Source organism: Arachis ipaensis, chromosome B1 (genome assembly GCF_059453495.1).
Source record: "Arachis ipaensis isolate K30076 ecotype BB chromosome B1, ASM5945349v1, whole genome shotgun sequence".
Classification (NCBI taxonomy): Eukaryota; Viridiplantae; Streptophyta; class Magnoliopsida; order Fabales; family Fabaceae; genus Arachis; species Arachis ipaensis.
Window position 1 is genome coordinate 59,554,815 of NC_142436.1, and position 25,271 is coordinate 59,580,085.

Sequence of the window (25,271 nt, forward strand, 5' to 3'; positions counted from 1 at the left end):
CTTGCTAATTTTTATTATGTGCGTTGGCACAGACCTGTGCATACGCACAGGTGCTGATTTTGACCCTTGTGCGTGGCCACAGAAGGTGTGCGTAGGCACAGGCTAAAATATTTTTCTCCTTTGTTTTCTTCATCTTTTCTCCCTTTTTGCATGCTTTCTTCCACTTATACCAAACTATTCTTGCCTCTAGGACCAGAAATCACTCAACAAACATATCACAGTATTGAATGGAATAAAAGTGTGATTAAATTGCTCAATTTAAGCAGAAAAACGCATGTTTTCACATTTAGGTTCAATTTAGGGATAAAACACAAAAGTATGCTATTTTGGTGAATAAGTGTGAGTTTATGTGATGAAATCCATTCAAATCAATTCAAAATATCTTATCAAATATAGACTCATCAGTCACTCCTTTGTCTTTGTTGTTCTTCCCTCAAAGCCCTTTGATCTTCTCTAATTTCATTGAGGATGGTGGAATGTTCTTAATGCTCCATCCGCAACTGATTCATGTTAGAGCTCAATTCTCCCATGGAAGTATGCCATTGATCCCAATAGCTTTGAGGAGCAAAATACATCCCTTGAGGCATCTCAGGGATCTCATGCTGAGGCGGCTGCACATGCTCATGTGCATGCTCTCTAGTTTGCTCCATCCTTTTCTTAGTGATAGGCTTGTCCTCCTCAATAGAGATATCTCCCTCTATGACAATTCCACCTAAATTGCATAGATAATAGATGAGGTGTGAGAATGCCAACCTTGCTTTGGTGGAAGGCTTCTCAGCTATCTTGTACAATTCTTGAGGGATCACCTCATGTACTTCCACCTCACTTTCAATCATAATGCAATGGATCATGATGGCTCTTTCAAGGGTCACTTTTGATCGGTTACTAGTGGGGACGATAGAGCGTTGAATGAATTCCAACCATCCTCTAGCTACGTGCTTGAGGTCAAGCATTCTTAGTTAATTGGGCTTGCCTTGGGAATCCCTTTTCCACTTTGCTCCTTCCACACAGATGTCTGGCAGCACTTGATCCAGTCTCTAATCAAAGTTGACTCTTCTAGTGTAAGGATGTGGGTCTCCTTACACCAAGGGCAAGTTGAACGCCAACCTCACACTTTCCGGGCTAAAATATAAGATTCTTCCTCGGACCATGGTGCTCCAATTCTTGGGATTTGGGTTCACAGTAATGTCATGGTTTTTCGTGACCCAAGCATTAGCATAGAACTCTTGCATCATTAAGATCCCAACCTATTGGATGGGATTAGTTAGGACTTCCCAACCTCTTCTCCGGATGTCTCTTCAGATTTTTGGATACTCATTTTTCTTGAGTTTAAAGGGACCCCAGGGATCACCTTCTTCTCTTCCACTACTTCATAGAAGTGGTCTTGGTGGGCTTTGGTGATGAATCTCTCCATCCCCCAAGATTCGGAGCTGACGGCTACTGCCTTTCCTTTCCTCTTTCTAGAGGATTCTCCAACCTTGGGTGCCATAAGTGGTAATGGAAATAAAAAAGCAACGCTTTTCCCACACCAAACTTAAAATCTTTGCTCGTCCTCGAGCAAAAATAAAGAAAAGAGAAGAATGGAGTAGAAGAAGAAGAAAATAGGAGGAGATGGGGAGAGAAGGAAATTTTGCCAAAGGAGGTTTTGATGTGTATGAGAGGTGTGTATATGAAGGGTTAGAAGGAGGCATATTTATATAAGTGGGCTTGGGTAGGGTCGGTCATGGGTAGGGTAAATGGGAGGGAAATTTTATTTTGAAGTGGGTAGGGGTTGGTGGGAGTCATAATGGTTATGGGGAAGTGATATGCATGTGATTGGGCTAGCGTTTATAGGGAAGTGTGTATGAGGAAGTGTGAAAGAAAGAAGGAAGAAGTGTGGTAGGTAAAGATACTGTGAGACCCACTAGTCCTGAGAGGCTAGGAAATTTAGAATCCATGCCCTCTGCATTGGCGTTGAATGCCCAGGGTCTGCTCCCTGGCTGGCATTCAATGCCAGCAACACTCCATCCAGAGTGTTCTGTTTTCACTGCTGAACATTTCTGTCTCTGTTTTGACTACTACACATGATCATGAACCTAAAAAAATAACTTAAAGAAAAACAAAATGAAAGAAAATAGAAATAATTAATTAAGGTTGGGTTGCCTCCCAACAAGCGCTTCTTTAACATCATTAGCTTGATGGTTAGCTCCTTACGGAGGTGAGAATGGGCTCAGAATTTTGCCACTTACACTGAACTTTCTTCCTATCTTCTCATGAATGAGCTCCACATGCTCTAGAGACAGGATACAACTCAATGTATATGGTATGACTGGTTTCTTGGTGAAGATAACTCTCATTCCTGGTGAGAGGCCTTTAGTGGGGACTTTCTTGTCCCTCCAGCCTTTAGGCACTTTCTTCCTAGTACCTTTGTTCTTAGTGCTTGTTAATGGCTGCCCAACACCAAACTTAGAATTGATGTTTGGGGGTTTAGTACAGCTCTACACTGAAAGAGATGGTTGGAACACTAAGTGTTGTACTATTGTCTCTTTCTTATCAGAGGGAGAATTGGGATTAGACATCTTGAACAAGATGTAGTCCTCTCCTAGTTGGAAAACCATTTCTCCCTTTGCCACATTAATCATGGCTTTTGAAGTGGCTAGGAAAGGTCTTCCGAGAATGATAGAGTCATCCTCATCCTTTCTAATATCCAAGACTATAAAATTTGCAGAGATGTAATGGTCTTCAACCTTTACCAAAACATCCTCTACTAAGCCATATGGCCTCTTCAATGACTTGTCTGCCATCTCTAGTGGGATATTTATAGCTTGTACCTCAAAGATTCTCATCTTCACCATTACAGAGAGTGGCATGAGGTTTATGCTTGACCCTAGGTCATACAGAGCCTTCTCAAAGGTCATGGTGCTTATGGTGCAAGGAATCAGAAAGCGTCCATGATCTGGAAGCTTCTGAGGTAGCTTCTACTGAACCAAAGCTTTGAGTCTTTAGAAAGCACTGGAGGTTCTTCCTCCAAAGGCTTTGTACCAAATAGCTTGGCATTCAGCTTCATGAGAGCTCTTATGTACCGAGCAACTTGCTCTTCCCTAGTGTCTTCATCCTCATTAGAGGATGAGTATTAATTAGAACTCATGCATTGCATAAGTGCATGAAAAGGAACCTCTATGGTCTCTATATGAGCCTTGGCGTCCTTTATTATTTGGATAAGGATTTCTTGAGTGTGTATTGAGCACTCAGAGGGTGTGCCTTTACTCACATTCAACGCTAGCTCTGATGGCTCTTTGGATGTTGAACACCCATGTTGTATACCCTTACTGGCGTTAAACGCCAGTTCCCTTACCCTTTTGGGCGTTGAATGCCCAACAGGGATGTCCTGGCTGGCATTCAACGCCAACTTTCCTGCCTGTTGGGGCGTTGAACGCCGAGTGAGGACTTCCTCACAGGAGTTCAGCGCTAGGCTCTTAGCCATTTTGGGCGTTGAACGCCCAGTGAGGTCTTCCTCACTGGCGTTCAATGCCTTCCCAATCTCTCTAGTTTCGGCCTCAGCCTTAGTGGTGATGGCCTTGCACTCTTCTCTTGGGTTCACTTTAGTGTTACTTGGAAGAGTGTCAGGAGGGCTCTCAGGGATCCTCTTGCTCAATTGACTAATTTGTACCTCCAAATTTCTGATGGAGGATCTTGTTTCAGCTATGAAACTATGAGTGGTCTTAGAGAGGCTGGAGACTAGAATGGCTAAGTCAGAAAGGCTCTGCTTATGAGTCTCCGAAATCCCTTGAGAAGATGGGAATGGTGGCCTGTTGTTGAACCTATTCTAGTTCCTTCCACCTTGATTCCATGAGAGGTTAGGATGATTCCTCCATGAAGGATTGTAGGTGTTTCCATAGGGTTCTCACATGTAATTCATCTCCTCCATGGTGTGTTAATCAGGATCATAGGCTTCTACTTCAGAAAAAGCTTCCTATGTGCTGCCAGCTGCAGCTTGCATTCCAGTCAAATGCTGAGAGATCATATTGACCTGCTGGGTCAAGATATTTTTCTGAGCCAATATGTCATTCAGAGTATCAACTTCAAGAACTCCTTTGTTCTGAAGTACCCCATTACTCACAGGATTTCTCTCAGAGATGTACATGAATTGGTTGTTTGCAACCATCTCAATGCGTTCTCTTGCTTCCGCAGGCGTTTTCTTCAAGTGAAGTGATCGACCTGCAGAGCTGTCCAATGATATTTTGGACATCTCAGACAGACCATCATAGAAAATTCCTATGATAGACCATTCTGAGAGCATGTCAGGAGGGCACCTCCTGATCAGTTGCTTGTATCTTTCCCGAGCTTCATAGAGGGATTCACCTTCTCTTTGTCTGATGATTTGAAGTTCCACTATGATTTTGTTCATCCTTTGAGGAGGAAAGAATTTAGCCAAGAAAGTATTGACTAGCTTTTTCCAAGAGTCTAGGCTCTCTTTTGGTTGAGAATCCAACAATATTTTAGCTCTATCTCTAACAGCAAAAGGAAAGAGCATAAGTTTGTAGACCTTAGTACCACTCCATTGGTCTTAACAGCGTCACAGATTTGCAAGAATTCAGCTAGGAACTGATGTGGATCTTCTAGTGGAAGTCCATGGAACTTGCAATTCTGTTGCAGAAGAGAGACTAATTGAGGCTTAAGCTCAAAGTTGTTAGCTGATGCACGGAAAACTTGTCTCATAACAAATTTCCTTCGGCAAGTGTACCGAATTTGTTGTCAAGTAAAAACTCACAATAGAGTGAGGTCGAATCCCACAAGGATTGATTGAACAAACAACTTTAATTAGAGGAATGTTCTAGTTGAGCGAATCCAGGATTTGAGTTTAGAATTGCAGAAAATAAAATGGCGGGAAGGTAAATGACAGAAAAAGTAAATGCTAGAATTAAAGAACTGAAAGTAAATTACTGAAGTAAATTGCAGAATTGTAAATGGGAATGGGGGAATTGCTCATAAGAGTAAATAACAGAAATTAAAGAGAATGGGTAAGATCAGAAATGGGGAGTTCATTGGGCTTAGGAGATGTTGCATTCTCCGGATCAATTTTATTTTCATCTCTTCCTCAATCAATGCACTCATTGATCTCCTTGGCAATCTTAAGTGATTGAATTACAATTTCTTGTAATTCAATCTCTCAAATCTTGATCAATAGCCAATTCCTTGGTCAATTGCTCATGAGAAGAGATGAAGTATGGTCACTGATTATACCACATGCATTTTCCAAATCAAGTGTTGAGAGGATTATAGTCACATATCCATCCAAACCCAATTTGGTCCAGCATGAGAAAACATTTCTAGCTTGATCTCTTCATTCCTCTTTCAAGGTTCAGAAGAGATCCAAGTATGAATAGCTTCTTTTCCAAGACAACTACCCAATTAGATGAAGATCGAAAGCTTTCAAGTAAAATCAAGAGAAAAGATAGAAGAAGAATAATGAAAACTAGTATTGATCCATCAAATTACAACAGAGCTCCCTAACCCAATGAAAGGGGTTTAGTTGTTCATAGCTCTGGAAAATGAAAACAAAGATGGAGAATACATGATGAAAATTAGTAGTGCAGAGAAAGTAAAATACAGAGAGTAATCTATGCCCAGAGGCTCCCTATATTTTTCCAACTCTTTTCTTTAATTAATTCAAAGCTACTCCTATATATACTACTCTTTTACTCTTCTAGTTGGTTCTTCAAGTCTTGGGTCTGGGCCTTTGGATCTTGAGTTTAAAGCAGTTTTCTTCTTCATTGGGCTTGGCTTTACTTGCAGAGAGAAAGTGTGAAGTGGGCAGAGACTTTAGCACAGGACGTTAGTGGTGTTAACGTTCAGTGAAAATATGGGTTCGAGAACGTTAGTGACATTCAACTTTTTCACTAACGTTCCTTACCCAAGTAAGAGCCACGTTAACCTCAACGTTAGTGGCACAAATGTTGCCACTAACGTTGCCTCTTTGTCCTTCGCGGACGTTATTGAGACGCAACTTTCCCAATAACGTTGAGAAGCCTCCCCCTTCCCTACGTTAGAGTCCACGTTAACTTAGTTAACATGGCTCTTTTAACGTAGGCTTGCCAACCTTCGAGAATGTTAGTGACACTTAACATTGTCACTAACGTTCCAATGTGCCCCTTAGCTCCCACGTTAGAGTCCACGTTAACTAGGTTAACGTGGCTTCTAACGTGGCCATGCTAGCCATCTCCAGCGTTAGTGACAAAGTTGAGTGTCACTAACGTTGGCTCAAAATTCCCTTATCCACGTTAGCTTCCACGTTAACTAAGTTAACGTGGGAGTTAACGTGGCTCATGGTGGCATGTGTGGGCTCCTTCCAACGTTAGTGACAATGTTGGATGTCACTAACGTTGGCGTCACCTCCCTTATTCACGTTAACTTCCACGTTAACTAAGTTAACGTGGGAGTTAACGTGGCTCATTGGGGCTTGTATGGGTTTCTTCCAACGTTAGTGACAATGTTTAGTGTCACTAACGTTGTCGACCACCTTGTTTCCTCACGTTAGCTTCCACGTTAACTAGGTTAACGTGGGAGTTAACGTGGCCTAGTGTGACTTGGCCAACGTTAGTGATAATGTTGAATATCACTAACGTTGGCTACCCCCCTTTCTTCTTAACGTTAGAGGCCACGTTAACTAGGTTAACATGGTGACTAACGTGGCCGCTCATGAGCTTGGTCCAACGTTAGTGATAATGTTAAGTGTCACTAACGTTGGCTCCATTTCCTTTCTTCCACGTTAGAGTTCACGTTAACTTAGTTAACGTGACTCTTAACGTGCGCAATGATGGCTTCGAGAGTGTTATTGGCAATCACTTTTCTCATTAACTTTGCAAGTTTCTCCCATTCCACGTTAGTATTAACGTTAGTGTAACTAACGTAGCCACTAATGTGGTTCTTCTTTGCTTCCTTTGTCCTGAAATCAAGCAATAAAGTGCATCAAAGTTCTAGTCCAAATCATGGGAAATGCAACATCCAATTTGTCCTTAAATTCATGCAAAATCCTCATGAAATCATGTAAAGTTCCCAATGTATGCTTGAATCAAGATGTAAGTGAATATCTACCCAAAACTAGCTTATTTCCTAAGGAAATGCATGAATCTACCCTAAAAACAGTAAAGAAAAGGTCAGTAAAACTGGCCAAAATGCCCTGGCATCACAACACCAAACTTAAAGCTTGCTTGTCCCTAAGCAAGTACTGGAACAAGAGAATGATGAATGGAATGCCAAGAGAAATGAGTCATTCTTGTGGAAGTCATGTCCCTGGTTTTATGGTGGTTTCATGCATAGCAACTTAGGTTCATTCCTGGCTTTCAGACCTTTATCATGTCTTAGAATACTTACTGTGATTGCATCCCATGAAACTTTTATTTATGGATCCTTTTGTTGTTATTTCAGGGCTTATTTGTGTTCTCAGGCTAAGTGTTCTGTAAGGGGGCAACTCTTTAAAATAAGCTTTCAGTCAACATTCCCGAACTAGTTGGTTCAAGGTGCTAGGTGTTGAAGCACCCCTAAGGACTTACTTGCTCAAGTCTCTCCCCCATACATACACACCACAGGCATATAGTTTATTTATTTTCTTTTCTTGAGACCTTGGTGTCCAGCACCTCTTTGGGTTACTAAATGCTCTGTAGTGAGGGTTACTCTTGATAGTGGACTTTCAGCTGATAATCCCGAGTTAGTTAACCCAAGTTACCAAGTGATAAGGCACCCCTAAGAGCTTATTCATCTAAGTAGATCCCTCACACAGGAACACCACAGACACATGCCTCAAGATTAAAATCATTGGTGCCTAGCCTTATTGCTTACTCTTTTTCTTATCAGGATCTTCTTATTTAGCTAGTCTCATGGGGTGTGTCTCAAGCATAGTATTCATGACAGACAGTTGTCCTCCCACCTTATGGTTGAACCAACTTAGCTAACTTATGACTATACCATAAACTCATGAACTTATTCCATAGTATGAACTCTCCTCTGGTCTCTTAAAAACACTCATTCTCTTTTCATTTGATTTAAAGGGACAAACATACAAGTAGGCAAAGTAAGGATGCAATGACATAGAGACCAGCAAACATAGACCTTTTCAACAAAAACTTAAAAGATAGAATTTTAAAAAAATTTAAACTAACATGGAAGCAAGTTCTATTTCATACAAGATCTTCCTTATTTAAAGCATAGAAAAAGATGGACCAAAGAAGGAACTCCACCACCTTTTACTCTTGTGGATGCCCATGCTTTCCTCCTTGTTTGTCTTCTTTGTGTCCTCTTGCATTCCCCCTTGAGGCACGTGTGTAATACCCTCTTCATGAAGTGGCCGAACCTTTCTTCCTTTAATTGTCCAATCTATCTCCTTCAATGCTTCTTTCCTTTTCCCTATAAAAATAAAATAAGAAAAATCAATATCATAAAAAGTTTTTAAACTTTTCGGCTAGAATGATTAAGAGAAGAAAAGATTTTGTTTATTCATGAACTCCAACTAACTAACTAACTGTGTATCCTTATATGCACATTAGTGGCACCATGGGGTGACACCAAACTTAGTTTGGAGCACTGTGATGAAAAGTTCTGTTCAAAGCTCCAAGACTAGCATGCTCTCTGTTGTATTCATGCTTTCTTAGCACGCTTTGAACACCAAACTTGTTCTTCACTATATACTGCAATATAAGGACTTCACCAAGTTTGGGTTGGAATTCATGAATATTGACTTATTCACTAGTAAAAGTTAATAAAACATGGGTTGCCTCCCATGAAGCGCTTCTTTAGCGTCACTAGCTTGACGTTTCTCCTTCATCAGGGAGGTTGATAATGCTTCAAGTCCTCCCCTCTTGCCTTGGACTTATATCCATTGGTTGTATCAATGATCTCTACATGTTCCAAGGAGAGAACTCTGTTGATAGTGAAGACCTTAGGTAGCTGAGATGGTACAGTGGGAAGATTAGGGGGATATCTGGGAAGTAAGCTGAGATCACTTTATCTCCTGGAGAGAAGCCTTCCGTAGGGATCTTCTTGTTCCTCCACCCCCTTGGTACCTTCTTCTTTGTCCCTTTTGATGCTGCCTTGATCTTGGCGACTTCTTCTTCTAAGGGAATTTTGTTGTTGTCTTCACATGCCTCTGGTGGTTTAGGTTCCTCCAGCTTCTCCTTGAGCTGTGACAATTGTTGTTTGCCTTGTTCATCATTCAGTGGGGTTCTCAGATGTGTTGGTTATGCTTCAGTGCTTGTTTCCTCTGTCAGCATCTCATTATGGTCATTACTTGGTTCTTTGTTTTCTTGGTCTGCTTCTTGTGAGAGTTTGAAGACATTAAAGCTGAGTCGTTCATCATGGATCCTCAATATTAGCTCCCCTCGCTCCACATCTATGAGTGCTCTGGCTGTAGCTAGGAATGGTCTTCCCAATATGATTGGGTGAGTGTGACTTTCTTCCATGTCCAAGATGACAAAGTCTGTGGGAAGAAAGTATTTCCCCACCTTTAACAACACGTTTTCCACCACCCCTCTTGCTTGTTTTTGAGTTTTGTCAGCCAGCCTGATGACTACATCTGTGGGCAATATCTCATTGATTTGCAGCCTCTTCACCAGGGACAAGGGCATTAAGTTGATGCTTGCTCCCAAATCGTAGAGTGCTCTATCAAACATTGTTTCCCCTATGGCACAGGGGACATGAAAACTCCCTGGATCTTTTCTTTTCGTAGGCAACTGTGGTTGAATGAGGGCACTGCACTCCTTGTTCATCACTATAGTTTGGCCTCCCTTATGTGAGCTTTTCCTGGGAAGCAGCTCCTTCATATACTTGATGTATGCAGGCATTTGTTGGATAGTCTTGATGAACGGTATGTTCACATGCAAAGATGCAAACAAGTCAAGGAATCTTGAGTAAATTCTCTTCTCCATAGCACCATTGAGCAGTTGGGGAAAAGGTGCATAGAGTCTCAGCAGCTTTGAGATTTTTGGTTCTTGGTAATCTTTTTCCCCCTCCTCTACTGAGGTATCTTCAGGTTGTTCTGACAGCTTGCTTGGCTTGTCCTCAGTCTCCTTATCACTTATAGTGACCATCTTGCAATCTTCCCATCTTACTTTCTTTGTTTCACCTCTCGGATTCTTCTCTGTGTCACTTGGGAATCCATCTGTGAGTTTGGGAATTTGCTCAGAGAGATACCCTACTTGAGATTCCAACCTCTTGATTGTGTCTCCCTGGTTCTTGAAACTGGCTCGCACTTCCTCCTTGAACACCTTGTTGTCTTGAATCTCCTAGCTTATGCCTTCTAGTAGATTCTCAATCCTTGAGATTCTTTCATCAAATGATGATAGGTCAGGCTGAGGAGGGTTATTCTGGCCTTGATATGAATGTGGAGAGGTGTTGTTATGGGTGGGTGTTGATATGGTCTAGATGTGAAGTGTTGGTGGGCTGCATTGTTTGGATTTGGGCATTTTTGATCAAGGCTTTGGTCTTGTTGATTTCCCCACCCAAAGTTTGGGTGATTCCTCCATCCAGGGTTGTAGGTCTTGGAGTATGGATCATGGTTTTGCCTAGGTGAATTCCCAATGTAGTTGGTTTGCTCCTGACTACCCTCTGCTTCTTCATTCACTCCTTCTTGGGTTATTGATGAAGTGGAGATTGCTGCTACTTGGTTCCTCTCCATCTTCTTGGTGAGGTCAGCCAGCTGCTGGGTAATGAGCTTGTTTTGGGCCAGCAGAGCATCTACATTGTTTAGCTCCATTACTCCTCTTGTGTTCCCTCTTTCGGAAGCATAGAAGTAGTCGTTCTCTGTTACTGTTTCAATGACATCTATGGCCTCCTCAATGGCCTTCTTCTTGTTCAAAGATCCTCCAGATGAATGGTCTATGGCCTTCTTTGACTCATAAGAGAGCCCTTCATAGAAAATATGCAGCTGCACCCATTCATTGAACATATCGGGTGGGCACCTCCTTGTTAGGTCTTTAAACCTCTCCCATGCTTCATATAGAGTCTCACCATCTTGTTGCCTAAAAGTTTGGACCTCAGCTCTCAGCCTATTGATTCGTTGAGGAGGGTAAAATCTTGCTAAGAATTTGTTCACCACATCTTCCCAAGTTGTCAAGCTCTCCCTTGGGAAAGACTCCAGCCACTTGGCTGCCTTATCCTTGAGTGAGAATGGAAATAAGAGCAGTCTATAGGCATCAGGATGAAAACCATTAGACTTCACTGTGTCACATATTCTCAGGAAGGTGGTTAGATGTTGATTGGGGTCCTCTTGGACACTTCCTCCGAACGAACAGTTGTTCTGAACAAGGGTGATGAGCTGTGGTTTTAGTTCAAAATTGTTGGCATGGATGGTTGGCTTTTGAATGCTACTTCCACAGTTTCCTGGGTTTGGATTGATGTAAGAGCCTAAAACTCTTCTATCCTCTCCAGCATGATTTGCTCGACCTCTTCCGCCATGGTTGTGAGTCTCTTCTTTATGATGGTTTTCCATATTTTCTTCCATGTTTGGTTCAAAGTATTCCTCAAAGTGTTCCTCCTCTTCTACAGCACCAACTACACATTTTTCTCTTGCCTCCCTCCTTAGTCTAAGGAAGGTTCTCTCAGGTTCAGAATCAAAGGAAGTTGAAGCCCCGCTTCTTCTCCCTATCATACAACCAACAAGTACAAGCAGAGAGAATAGGTGCAGAAAGTATATCTGTCAGAATTACTGTTAGTGTGAGTGATGCAATATATCAAACAGTTAGTGGGTTAGTGAGATGAATGGTAAATAACAAAGAAAAAGTAGGGGGAAGGGAAGAAATTAACTAAAACAGGAAGTAAATGACTCAAACAGAAAATTAAATCAAACAAAAATAAATGCTCAATCTAGTTATCCTCCAATCTAATCATTGTTGATGCACAATCAATCCCCGGCAACGGCGCCATAAACTTGATGCACGGAAAACTTGTCTCATAACAAATTTCCTTCGGCAAGTGTACCGAATTTGTTGTCAAGTAAAAACTCACAATAGAGTGAGGTCGAATCCCACAAGGATTGATTGATCAAACAACTTTAATTAGAGGAATGTTCTAGTTGAGCGAATCCAGGATTTGAGTTTAGAATTGCAGAAAATAAAATGGCGGGAAGGTAAATGACAGAAAAAGTAAATGCTAGAATTAAAGAACTGAAAGTAAATTACTGAAGTAAATTGCAGAATTGTAAATGGGAATGGGGGAATTGCTCATAAATGGGGAGTTCATTGGGCTTAGGAGATGTTGCATTCTCCGGATCAATTTCATTTTCATCTCTTCCTCAATCAATGCACTCATTGATCTCCTTAGCAATCTTAAGTGATTGAATTACAATTTCTTGTAATTCAATCTCTCAAATCTTGACCAATAGCCAATTCCTTGGTCAATTGCTCATGAGAAGAGATGAAGTATGGTCACTGATTATACCACATGCATTTCCCAAATCAAGTGTTGAGAGGATTATAGTCACATATTCATCCAAACCCAATTTGGTCTAGCATGAGAAAGAATTTAACTTGATCTCTTCATTCCTCTTTCAAGGTACGAAAGAGATCCAAGTATGAATAGCTTCTTTTCCAAGATAACTACCCAATTGGATGAAGATCGAAAGCTTTCAAGTAAAATCAAGAGAAAAGATAGAAGAAGAATAGTGAAAACTAGTATTGATCCATCAAATTACAACAGAGCTCCCTAACCCAATGAAAGGGGTTTAGTTGTTCATATCTCTGGAAAATGAAAACAAAGATGGAGAATACATTATGAAAATTAGTAGTGCAGAGAAAGTAAAATACAGAGAGTAATTCTATGCCCAGAGGCTCCCTATATTTTTCCAACTCTTTTCTTTAATTAATTCAAAGCTACTCCTATATATACTACTCTTCTACTCTTCTAGTTGGTTCTTCAAGTCTTGGGTCTGGGCCTTTGGATCTTGAGTTTGAAGCAGTTTTCTTCTTCATTGGGCTTGGCTTTACATGCAGAGAGAAAGTGTGAAGTGGGCAGAAACTTTAGCTCAGGACGTTAGTGGTGTTAACGTTCAGTGAAAATATGGGTTCGAGAACGTTAGTGACATTTAACTTTTTCACTAACGTTCCTTACCCAAGTAAGAGCCACGTTAACCTCAACATTAGTGGCACAAACGTTGCCACTAACGTTGCCTCTTTGTCCTTCGTGCACGTTATTGGGACTCAATTTTCCCAATAACATTGAGAAGCCTCCCCTTTCCCTACGTTAGAGTCCACGTTAACTTAGTTAACGTGGCTCTTTTAACGTAGGCTTGCCAACCTTCGAGAACGTTAGTGACACTTAACATTGTCACTAACGTTCCAATGTGCCCCTTAGCTCCCACGTTAGAGTCCACGTTAACTAGGTTAACGTTGCTTCTAACGTGGCCATGCAAGCCATCTCCAGTGTTAGTGACAAAGTTGAGTGTCACTAATGTTGGCGTCACCTCCCTTATTCACGTTAACTTCCATGTTAACTAAGTTAACGTGGGCGTTAACGTTGCTCATTGGGGCTTGTATGGGTTCCTTCCAACGTTAGTGACAATGTTTAGTGTCACTAACGTTGTCGACCACCTTGTTTCCTCACGTTAGCTTCCACGTTAACTAGGTTAACGTGGGAGTTAACGTGGCCTAGTGTGACTTGGCCAACGTTAGTGATAATGTTAAATATCACTAACGTTGGCTTCCCCCCTTTCTTCTTAACGTTAGAGGCCACGTTAACTAGGTTAACGTGGTGACTAACATGGCCACTCATGAGCTTGGTCCAACGTTAGTGATAATGTTAAGTGTCACTAACGTTGGCTCCATTTCCTTTCTTCCACGTTAGAGTTCACGTTAACTTAGTTAACGTGACTCTTAACGTGGGCAATGATGGCTTCCAGAGCGTTATTGGCAATCACTTTTCTTATTAACTTTGCAAGTTACTCCCATTCACTACAAGAAAAACACCCATTCAGGTACCCTTGAAAAGTGTAGCCAAAGATGAAAAAAAATGATGCCTTAGGCTACGGCTACGCTTTCTGGGCTACGGCTACGCTTTTTGGGGTGATTCCTATTCGGCCGTTGCCTATTCTCAAAGGCTACGCTTTTCTGCACCAAGGGCTACGCTTTTGGCCTTTGGGAATAGGGTACGCTTTTCAAGTGATGCTGTCTAGGACCAAAGGCTACGCTTTTCAGCTTCCATATTTGCCAGAATAGGCTACGCTTTTCAACGCTACTGCATCACCTGTAAAGCGTAGCCACATTGTATACCATGGCTACTTTTTATAAGTGTAGCCTTAGGTCCCTCTTTTTTTTTTTTGTATACTATAGCTACTGTGTATAAGTGTAGCCTTAGGTCTTGTTTTATATATATATATATATATATCTAATAATTATTAATACAACATAATAGTTAATATAATTACATGTATAATAATTCTGCATTTTTATTTAAATGAGTTGAATATTATAAAATAAAAATAAATACATAATTATACTAAATAATTTCTTTAAATAATAAAAATTATCTCAAACCAAAATATATTTATAATAATGATCCAAAAGTACTAGAATGAAGTTAATTGTAAAAATTCATACATCGCACACTAAAGTAAGCATAGCCATATCAAAATAACCATAATATCACTTAGAATTTACTACTAATACTCTACAAAAAAACATATCCTACATACATAAGTATCTTCTAAATAAAGTCATTAGTCAACCATACATGTAAAGATTCTAAACAGTACTTTATCTTAGCCAATAAACCACAATAAGGTGGAAATTAGGGCAGAACCGGATAGCACTGGGCAGAAGAGCAGCAGGCGGAATCGAAGAAGGCAAAAGCTTGTTCCTTGGATAGAAATAGGGCAGATCAATTAAATAACTGCAGTATCTGAAATAAACAAATACAGATCATTTATTTCATCTAACATTGCAGCTCTATCCGTCTAATCAAGAGAAAAAGCACAATAATATTAAAAATGTTGGAACAATTCAGTGTTATTGTCTTTTTAATGAAACAGAGGGAAGTCATGCAAACAGAGCAAAACTGCCTTCAAAGAAATTATTAAAAGAAATATCCCCTGAAACCAGTAGATTAATTTCAAGCTTCAAGAAGTATAAAAAATTTAATACACATCAAGTCAAAATATGTGGGCATGGTATCCCTCTTTTTATCCTTTTCAAGCATGTTTTTGTTATTTATGCTCAAAGAAACAATTGCATGAAAAGTGGATCAGGAGATTTAATTTATATGTGGAGTTGCGGACAAGCACAATCTTAAACTGATTTGACAACTCAATAGGTCCAGAGGCAGATGCCATATTCTAAATCCAAAGAACACATTTAGTCATTTATATGAAAATAATTTTCAAGGTGCCAATTCGCTACATAAATTACATTATATATATATATATATATATATGCAAATATCATATCTACTGGAACAATATATTGACAGGGAAAAGACCAGAAGACTAAAACGAATACAGATCCTCCATATTTCTATGAAAATGGCTACTTCCTTCTATTGTATTTTCTATCAAATCTTCCTATTGAAAGACAAAAAATTGGAGAAGTAAAAGATATTGTTTCTTAGGCCATATTTAGAAAAGCAAACCAACCCCTTGATATAAGTAATAACATCTATTTTAGTATTTATATTGTAAAAACAAAGATAAGACCTATGATAGGCAATAGTGTTAGTGGAGATCTGATGAGCTAAAGAAGTAGTGAATGAACGATATCTACAATGCAGACAGAATGGCCAAATGCACATAGAACATCTTAAATAACACTGAATACAATTTTATTTCTCACATCTTAAATTATGAATGACATAGAACAAATGGCTTGATTTTTTTCTTGCAAATTTTATCTTTTTTAATTTTTATGTTTTTTTTTAATTTCTCTACTACCGGAAATATGGAGATTAATTGTATTTTGAGTATGAAAAATGTAGTAAAATTATCCCTTCTTGAGATTGGTAACCGTTTTCAAATCTCAACATGTACATGGTGATAGTTTAATGTAGCTAATGCATGGACAATGCCTAATCAGAAAAAAAGGTATATGGTTATAAATAATTAAATATAACCCACAGGCCACAGATATAAATGGTGCTCATTTTTCCTTAACTTGAAGCAGCACACAGTCACAGCCTCAAAACTCAAAAGCCACTTCGTTTTTTATCAGTTTTATGTTAAAAAGCTATTTTCACATGGAAACATAAGACAATCATAAGTCACATGCATAAAAATCAGTTACTGAAAATAATTTAGTTGAGACTGAGAAGAGCAGGGATAAAACCGGGTTAAGCCTCTAGTTTAACCACTTTTTTATGTTCCAACAAACTAAAGGTGTGACCCAACACACTAAAGTCTAAACCCACTAACACAAACAAACCCAGGGGCCACATTTATATAACATTTTAATTAATTAATAATTTAATTTCACCTACTATATAAGTAGTATATCTACTACTCTTTCCTTTCATAATAACACTATACAACACAAATATCAACAACAATAACATGGAGTCAGTTCAGTCCTGGGTTTCAGAGCACAAGCTCACTACAGTCATACACAGATTAAAATCATTTTCAGATGGGGCACAAGACAACTCAAAGTTTCTTTCCAGTTCATTTTAATTTCGTGCAACAGTAACTTGCAAAGTAGTACAACACGAAATAGAAAATCTGAACTAATAATGAGTCTAACTTATTTATTGAACAAATTTTGGCATGGAACTGATAGGCAGAAACCATAATACCTGGCTTCAATTTCTCATCCACGGCCCAGTTCAGGGCTTTCTAAGCTGGTTCGGTCAATGGAGAATGCTCGGGGCCAAAGAAATACAGGTCAGATTTCTCAAGTAGCTCTACTGTTTCTTCCGGTACTTTGAAAAGAGAAATTCAATTGGCTCTCAAGAATTTTGCAGCTTTACTTGTTCCTAAAAGAATACAAAAAAGAATTATGTTAGTGCTTATGAGTAGAAGAAAGGCATAGAGCTATAAATTTAGAAAATGGATTCATTCAGCTTCATGAAATCAAAAACACAACCATAAAATTTTACCATTGCATTTCTATTTATTCAAAGAATATCATATTGCTCTTGTTTCAAACACTGCAACAAAACTCTACATCAACAACAGCATACATGTTATCAAATCTATCGTTCTATTAATAAATTACTAAAAAGTTATGATAAAATAAAAGTACTCTTAAGAGAGAATAGGAAAGCACAAAAAGGTCATCATGAGTCCTACAAAGCATATATAAACGAACAAAAACACAAAAGCAATTGAACAAGAAAACAATCAAAATACTCTAAGTCTAAACTATCAACAAAATTTCTATTTTTCTTTTGTTAATTGGTACACCTAAACATGCTTAAGTAAAGACAAATGTAAAAGTAGCATGTCTAGTAGTATTTTTCCCACATTCCAATCTTTAGTCCATTTTCAAATCATAGTTTATTCAAATATCTGACCTAAAGATATGCTTTGATCATCAATGGTGCACAAGCTGATTATGCTCTCACCTCAGTAGATTGTTGGAAAGCAGTAGCCTCCCTCAGGTAGATGCCCCGTGAAGAAGGATTTGCAATCAGCAATCATGAGCATAAGGGAATTAAACAAAATAATGTCAGTACCCATACTAACTACAACAACACAAACACCATCATGTCAATAAACAAAATAACTATATATATATATATTCTTAATCAGCTGAGGAATTTTATAGAAGAAAATTCTACAGATCGATGGAAAGTGAAGAAAACACAAATCCTCAACCTGAGCCATTACTTGAGCAGCATCATGTCTTTTCCAATAGTCTTCAGTACTACCTATACCACAAAAGAAAACCAGTTTATATTAAGCTATTCAACAACAAAGTGTTTTCACAAGTCATAACCAAATCAAATAACTCTTAAGCAATTTCGTAAATTTTGTATTAGGTCTACTCTCTTTAAAGCCAATATAAATCCAAGATAAATCCTAAAAAGTTAAAACCCCAACACCAACAAGCATGGTTAATAGAACCGAAATGACACTGACAGGGTCACCTTTTATACCAGGTCACAATTAAATAAACATATAAATCTATAAAAAAAACTTAAATAAAAATTTAAAAGCCTCAGGAGTTGATGTTTGTTCTTGAGCTGGTGTTTGTGATTAAGAAATCTTTTAAAGTGAAATAGAACTAATTGAACAAATTGACAACCTAGCAGCTCAATCAACCAATGAATTAATTAGCTAAAACAAGAACTAAATCAACCTAATTAGCTAAATAAAGAACTAAATGAACCAATTAACCAACAAAATACTTTAGCTAAATGTCTAAGTTGACTAATTAACTAACTTAGGTAGACAAAATAGAAAAAGAACACACCAGATCTGAGCAGTGGCGCTAAAGTGAAGCAAGAGAAACAGAAGTGGCGAGCAAAGGAGAAAAGCTGCGACCAGAGGCGAGAAAAGGCCGAAGCACGAACAGATGCGGCCAACCACCAGCGGTGACGGCGGGACTCAAATGCGCAAGCAGAACAGCCAGCTGCGGCTGAAACAGATGAGACGCGGACGCAGGAGATGAACCACCAGCAACGAACCGGTTCTCTCTTCTCTGATCTCTCTTGGTTTATTGTGTAGGAACTATGAAGGCTAGGTAGAGTGCCGAGTGATGGTAAATTAGGTTTTGCTTTTCTTTTCTTTTTTCTTCCAATCTTTTAATGAAACGGTGTGAAGAAAGAAACTAAAGAAAGAAAGAGTGTGTGTGATTTTCATCAGCATTTAGCAGTGAGGAGACGCGACACGAGCGGCGGTAGCAGCGGTGAAAGAAGCTCGTGCGGCGGAGAGAGGAAGAAATGGTGATGGCGAAGTGGTAAGCAGGGAAGACGAGCGACGGTTCTGGAGTTGTGAGTGGTAAGCGGGGAAGAGGAGTGACGGTTCTGGGGTGGTGAGTGGTGACGCCGTGAAGATGAGTGACGGTGAACCACAGATTTGGGGGTGATGAGTGGCGGGAACAAGGGAAGAAGGGTGAGTGTTATGTTCTCTGCTGATTTGCCTAAGTGTTAGTGTAGTATGGATGATAAAGGAAAAAAAATTACTAAGTTTCAGCATGGGTTTGGGCCTACATAGATTAGGCAACACTTATGAAGCGCACCCAAAATTTAATAAATGGGTTACATTTTAAAAACGCCTCCTTTGGTAAAAAAAGTGTATCCATAGCTTTTTAGATTTGGCTACGCTTTATAAGTGATATTTAAAATATCTAAGGAGACGCTTTTGAAGTGATGCCTCAATAGTGTTTCCTTTTCTCTTATAAAAGGGCACCATGCGAAAAAGCGTAGCCTATTCTAGGAATAGGCTACGCTTTTCAAATGTAGCTTAAAAAAAGTGTGGCTGAATGGGTGTTTTTCTTGTTGTGATTCCACGTTAGTGTTAACATTAGTGTAACTAACGTAGCCACTAATGTGGTTCTTCTTTGCTTCCTTTGTCTTGAAATCAAGCAATAAAGTGCATCAAAGTTCTAGTCCAAGTCATGGGAAATGCAACATCCAATTTGTCCTTAAATTCATGCAAAATTCTCATGAAATCATGTAAAGTGCACAATGTATGCTTGAATCAAGATGTAAGTGAATATCTACCCAAAACTAGCTTATTTCCTAAGGAAATGCATGAAACTACCCTAAAAACAGTAAAGAAAAGGTCAGTGAAACTGGCCAAAATGCCCTGGCATCATTAGCTCTAATGGCAGGTACAGAGATACTTCTGCCATAAAAATCAAAGGTAGGCATGGTGAAGTCACCAAGAACCTTTCTTGCCTCTCCTTCATGTTCGGCCATGTCTTCAGCTTCTTGTTCGAAATTTTCTGAGAGATTTCTTCTGGAGTGTTGTGCTTTAACTTATTATAAGCTCCTCCTTAAAGTCCTCTCAGTTTTAGAATCAAGATTAAAGAGAGGTTCTTTATCCCTATTCCTGGTCATAAACAAGAAAAGAAGAAACCAAGGAAAGAGGAGAATAGGAGCTCTATGTTCAAGAACAGAGGACTCCCTGTGAGATGTGAAGAAAGAAGAGAAAGAAGAATGAAGATAGAAGAAGGAGAAGAAGAATTCGAATAAAGAGAGGAGAAGAATTAGAAGTAGAAAAGATAAACAAGAATTAAAATATTTTTTTTTGTTTTATTTATTTATGTAATTCGAAAATAAAGGTTAATGAATTAAAAATATTTGAAAATTAAATGATGAATTTTTTAAAATAGAAGAGAGAGATAGAAGAGAATTTTTGAAAATAGGAGAGAGAAGAATTAGTTAGAAAGTTTTGAAAAAGAAGAGAGAGTAAACAAGTAACCAATTAAGAATGATTTGAAATTAAGATAAGATAGAAGATTAGAAAAGATTTGAATTTAAAAATAATTGAAAAAGTCAACAAGATAAGATAAAAATTAAAAAGATTTGAAAAATATTTAATTTTAAAATTTAAAAGAAGATAAGATAGAAAAGATAAGATAAGTTAGGTAAGAAAAATAGGATAAGAAAGTTAAGTTTTAAATTAAAAAGATTTGAAATTTACATTTTAAATTTGAAATTTAAATTTTGAATTTCAAATTTGAAACAAGAAAAGATAAATATTTGAAAAAGATTTGATTTTTTGAAAATGTTTAATTTTGAAATTTGATTTTTGAAATTTTGAATTTTGAAATTGAATTTTAAAATTTGAATTCGAAATAAGATAAGATAAGCTTTTTGAACTTTTAAGAAAGATAAAAAGATAAGATAAGATTTTGGAAAAGATATGATTTTTGAAAAGATTTGAATTTTGAAATTTAAAATTAAGATAAGATAAGATAATTTTGAAATTAAAATTTGAAAAATTGCTTGTGATTTTCGAAAATTGCAATAAAAGATAAGAAAAGATATTTTATTTTTTTGATTTTTGAATTTAATGAAGAAAGAGAAAAACAACAAAAAGACACCAAACTTAAAATTTTTAGATCTAAGACACCTACTATGCGAAAATTAGAAGGAAAAAGACAAAGAGACACCAAACTTAAAAATTTTAAGATCAAAACAAGAAGAAAAACAAGAACACTTTGAAGATCAAGAAGAACACCAAGAACAAAACTCAAAGAATTCAAACAACACAAAAACATGCAAAAGACACCAAACTTAAAAATTTTTGAAAACCAAACACACAATTTTTCAAAATTTAACAAAAAAGACACAAGAAGACACCAAACTTAAAGATTGACACATGATTCAAACAAAGAATGCTATTTTTGAAAATTTTTTTAAAAAGAGACTCAAAGAATTCGAAAATTCAACAAAGAACACAAACAAAAGACTCAACCAAAAACAAAGATTAAACAAAGAAAAGAAATTTTTTTTTGAAAATGTTTTTTTTTTTATTTTTCAAAAAAAAAGAAAAATAAAATAAAAGAATCTAACAAAATTAAAGACAATACCTAATCAAAGGAACAAGATAATCCGTCAGTTGTCCAAACTCGAAAAATCTCCAGCAACAGCGCCAAAAACTTGGTGCACGAATCCCCACACTTCGTACAACTATACTAGCAAGTGTATTGGGTCGTCCAAATAATACCTGAACGAGTCATGGTCGATCCCATGAGAATTGTGGTTTGAAACAAGCTATGGTTATCTCCCAGATCTTAGTCAGGTGAGTAGGAGATGTTGGTATATTGTGTAATTGCATAAAAGAAATATTGAGATCTAAACTAAGTTGACCTTTTTACAATGATAAAAAGATGGTTAAGGCTTGGAGATGCTTTATCCTTCTGGATTAACTCTGGTATTACTGTCTTCTTCAATTGTGAATGATTTCTTCTATGGCAGGCTCTCTGTGGTTGTCGCCGATTGAGAGGTCGCCAATGCTCCTCCAGATCTGAGCCCTAGGGTTAGTGTGGATCCATTCTGATTGAGGGTGAAGCTCCTGCAGTCCATTCTCCTTAATGATCTTACTCAAAATGCCACAGACAAGGTCAAATCTTCCGGATCAGAGAATGCTGCGCCTTTGGATTCTAGCCTCTACCACAAAGACCCTAATCTCCCCATACCTTGGCTGAATTAGTGTCTCGAGAAGTCCCCAATAAAGTTATAGATTAGCCGTCTAAGAGATGTATAATCAAGCTAGTGGTTCGATGCTTTCCAGTTACGTATTCACATGAACCCAAGAAGAACACAGGTGGTTGTCAGGCACGTGGTCTTAGTATGAAGAACGAAGATGATTGTCACGGGTCATCCCATTCATCAAGTTGAACAACGAAGATACATCCTAGAATTGAATCAAACATGGATTGAAAAGAAATAGTAATACTTTTATTAATCCATAAAACTCAGCAGAGCTCCTCCCTTCAACCTAGTAGGTTTAGAAACTCATACTGATAGAAAATACAATGTAAAAAACAAAATATTGCAGATATCTCCTAATGAGAGGTGTAAAAGTTCGTTAAATACTAAACTAATGACTAAGGATTACATAAGAAAGGGTAAAACAGTCTTTTAGTGCTAAAATCCACTTTCAGGCCCACTTAGTGAGTGCTTGGGTTGAGCTTTGATCAGATCCACGTGCTAGGAGGCCTCTAGGGTGTTGAACACTGGCTAGGAGGTCCTCTTTGGGTGTTTGGACGCTGGTCTCCTCCTTGTGGACGATGGACGCCCGAACTGGGGTAGGAGGCTGGCGTTGGATGCCAATTTTGAGCCTTCAACTCTGAAGTAAAGTAGTGACTATTATCCATTGTTGGAAAGCTCTTGAAGTTAGCTTTCCAGAGCCATTGAGAACGCTCCATTTGGACTTTGGTAGCTCTAGAAAAGCTCTTTCGAGTGCAAGGAGGTCAAATCCGGACAGCATCTGCAGTGCTTTCTCTGTCTCTGAATTAGACTTTTGCTCCAGCTCCTCAATTTCAGCCAGAAAATAAATGAAATTGCATAAAAACACTCAAACGCAAAGTAGAATTTGAAAATGTGAATTTTACACTAAAACCTATGAAAACTTAATAAAACTTAAAGAAAACATACTAAAAATTATATAAAAATTATGCTAAAAAGCGTATAAAATATCTGCTCATCAATGAGATAGCAATTCACATAAAATTAATAGCAAGAAAGTAAATGACAATTAATTAGTAAATGAAAGGAAATTCAAATGCTAAAAAGTTCTTGGCGAGAGTCAAGGTTTACTATCCTAGTCATTTACCACAAACATGGCAATTATTAAGAGTTAATCACACTTAGTCATTCTTAACATCGAGGATAAGTCAAATAGGCATAATTGATCTCAATCCACAAATCCTAGCTAACTCACTAATTAGCTTAGTGAAAGACTAGCGTTAGTGGAAACCAAATAAACTAACAACCCTAAATTACCAATCAATATTGGACATCAATGACTGAAGGTCACTTAGGTCCTCAATCCCAAGCTAAGAGTGTGAAAAATTACAATAAAATTAAAAGAGGCATTTTATCAAACACTTGGCATGAATAAAAGAAAAAGCATGGTAAATTACATGAATAATAAAATCTATGTCTACCAATTGCAAGAAAACAATAATAACATTAAGCAACAATAAACATAAAAATCTCAAATTGTATTAAATGGAATCAAAATTAACAAGTGTTTATGATAAAAGCATCAAAATAGAGGAAATTAACATGTAAACTAAGATAATTAAGATGCTAGAACAAAAATAGTAAGAAAAACTAACATGAAACAAGATCAAAACCTAACTCTATGGAGAGAACTAAACCTAAAACCCTAAATTCTAGAGATAAGAGAGAGTTTCTCTCTTTAGAAATCTAACCTAAAACATCCAAAATCCTATCCAAAAAGCCTCTCTCTTGATCCTTCTTGAGTTTGGCTTGAAATGCTTCAGAAATGAGTTGGATTGGGCCCAAGAATGTCCTAAAATCGCGACCCACATATTCACTTAAGTGAATTCACGTGCGGACAGTCATGCATACACATGAGGCATGCGTAGGCATGAATTTGCGAATTTTCAAAACATGCGTACACATGAGGCGTGCGTACGCATGACCCTGAAATGCTCCAAACTCCATTTCTTCATGAATTCTCCACTTTGCATGATTTTTGTTCACTTCTTCAATCCATCCTTGCCTTCTAAGCCTAAAATCACTTCAACAAACACAACAAGGCATCGAATGGGATTAAAGTAAATTAAACAAATTAAAGGCCTAAAAAACATGCTTTTAATCTTAAGCACAATTTAGGAGGAATTCACAAAACTATGCTATTTTAATTAATAAATGTAGGATAAGTTGATTAATATACTCATTTCAATACAAAATAAATCATCAAATTGTAGTTTATCAATAATCTATAATAGAAGTTTCAAAAATACGGGTTGTTACAAGAGAAACCAGACACCAAAGAGCTTGAGTTCGCACGGCGGAAAGCACCAGTAATAGAGAAGAGATAGCTGGAAGCTTCAGTGGTTCAGTGAGAGTGTCAAGACTCGAGAAGAATGAGACGTTCAGGCTAGGGTTTTCAGTGTTTTACTTTTAGCTAGCCACTTTAGAATTTTTTGGACAATTTATTTTTCATTCACCTTAGTCAGTTACACAAGGCCCACGAACTGCATTGACCCGTTATCCGACCATTGATAAGTTATTGATTAGCTCCTAATTAATTATTCTCAATGAAATAATCAAAATGGGAAGTAACAAAACACATTACAAATTACTTATTCCCATCTACTCTCAGCTTCCACGGGCCACCATCTGCTTGTGACACCACATAAAAGTATGCAATGCTAACAAACACTATCAGCACTATAGAATCTCCTTTGTGTAAATCAAACAATCATACCTTACTTTGTAAATGAACCATAGATAAACATAAAAGTTCAACACCATAAACGGTAACCACCGAAATTAAAATATAGTATTCTATATCAAAATAATCATACCTGATTTTCAAAGTGAATTCTATGTATACATGAAAGGTTCGACACTGTAAACATAAACCATCAAAATGCAAAACTTCCCCCACACTCTCCCACACTTAGATGATACACACTCTCACCAGTCTAAACTAATCAAAGATCCAAATTGAGGACGTTTATTATTTTTTGCTTATAGCTAGTGATGTGCTCAAATAAAGAACAAAGGGCAATTAATAAGGCTCAAAGTTAGTTAACAAAGGTAAAAAAAAATGTTAAGGCTATATGGGTAAGTGAGCTAATTAAAATGAAAGCCTCAATCATATAGATATATATATACACTAAATAATGGACATAAAGAATCAAACAAATCAAAGATTACAATCATAA

The 25,271-nt window shown here is 37.8% G+C and overlaps 1 non-coding gene across 1 annotated transcript; it reads left to right on the plus strand.

Annotated features, from left to right (window-relative positions):
* Window positions 1-10,913: 10,913 nt before the first annotated feature.
* Window positions 10,914-11,020, plus strand: LOC148576732 (small nucleolar RNA R71). Its single transcript, XR_015903440.1, has one exon. It is a non-coding gene; the product is annotated as a small nucleolar RNA R71 (small nucleolar RNA).
* Window positions 11,021-25,271: the final 14,251 nt, after the last annotated feature.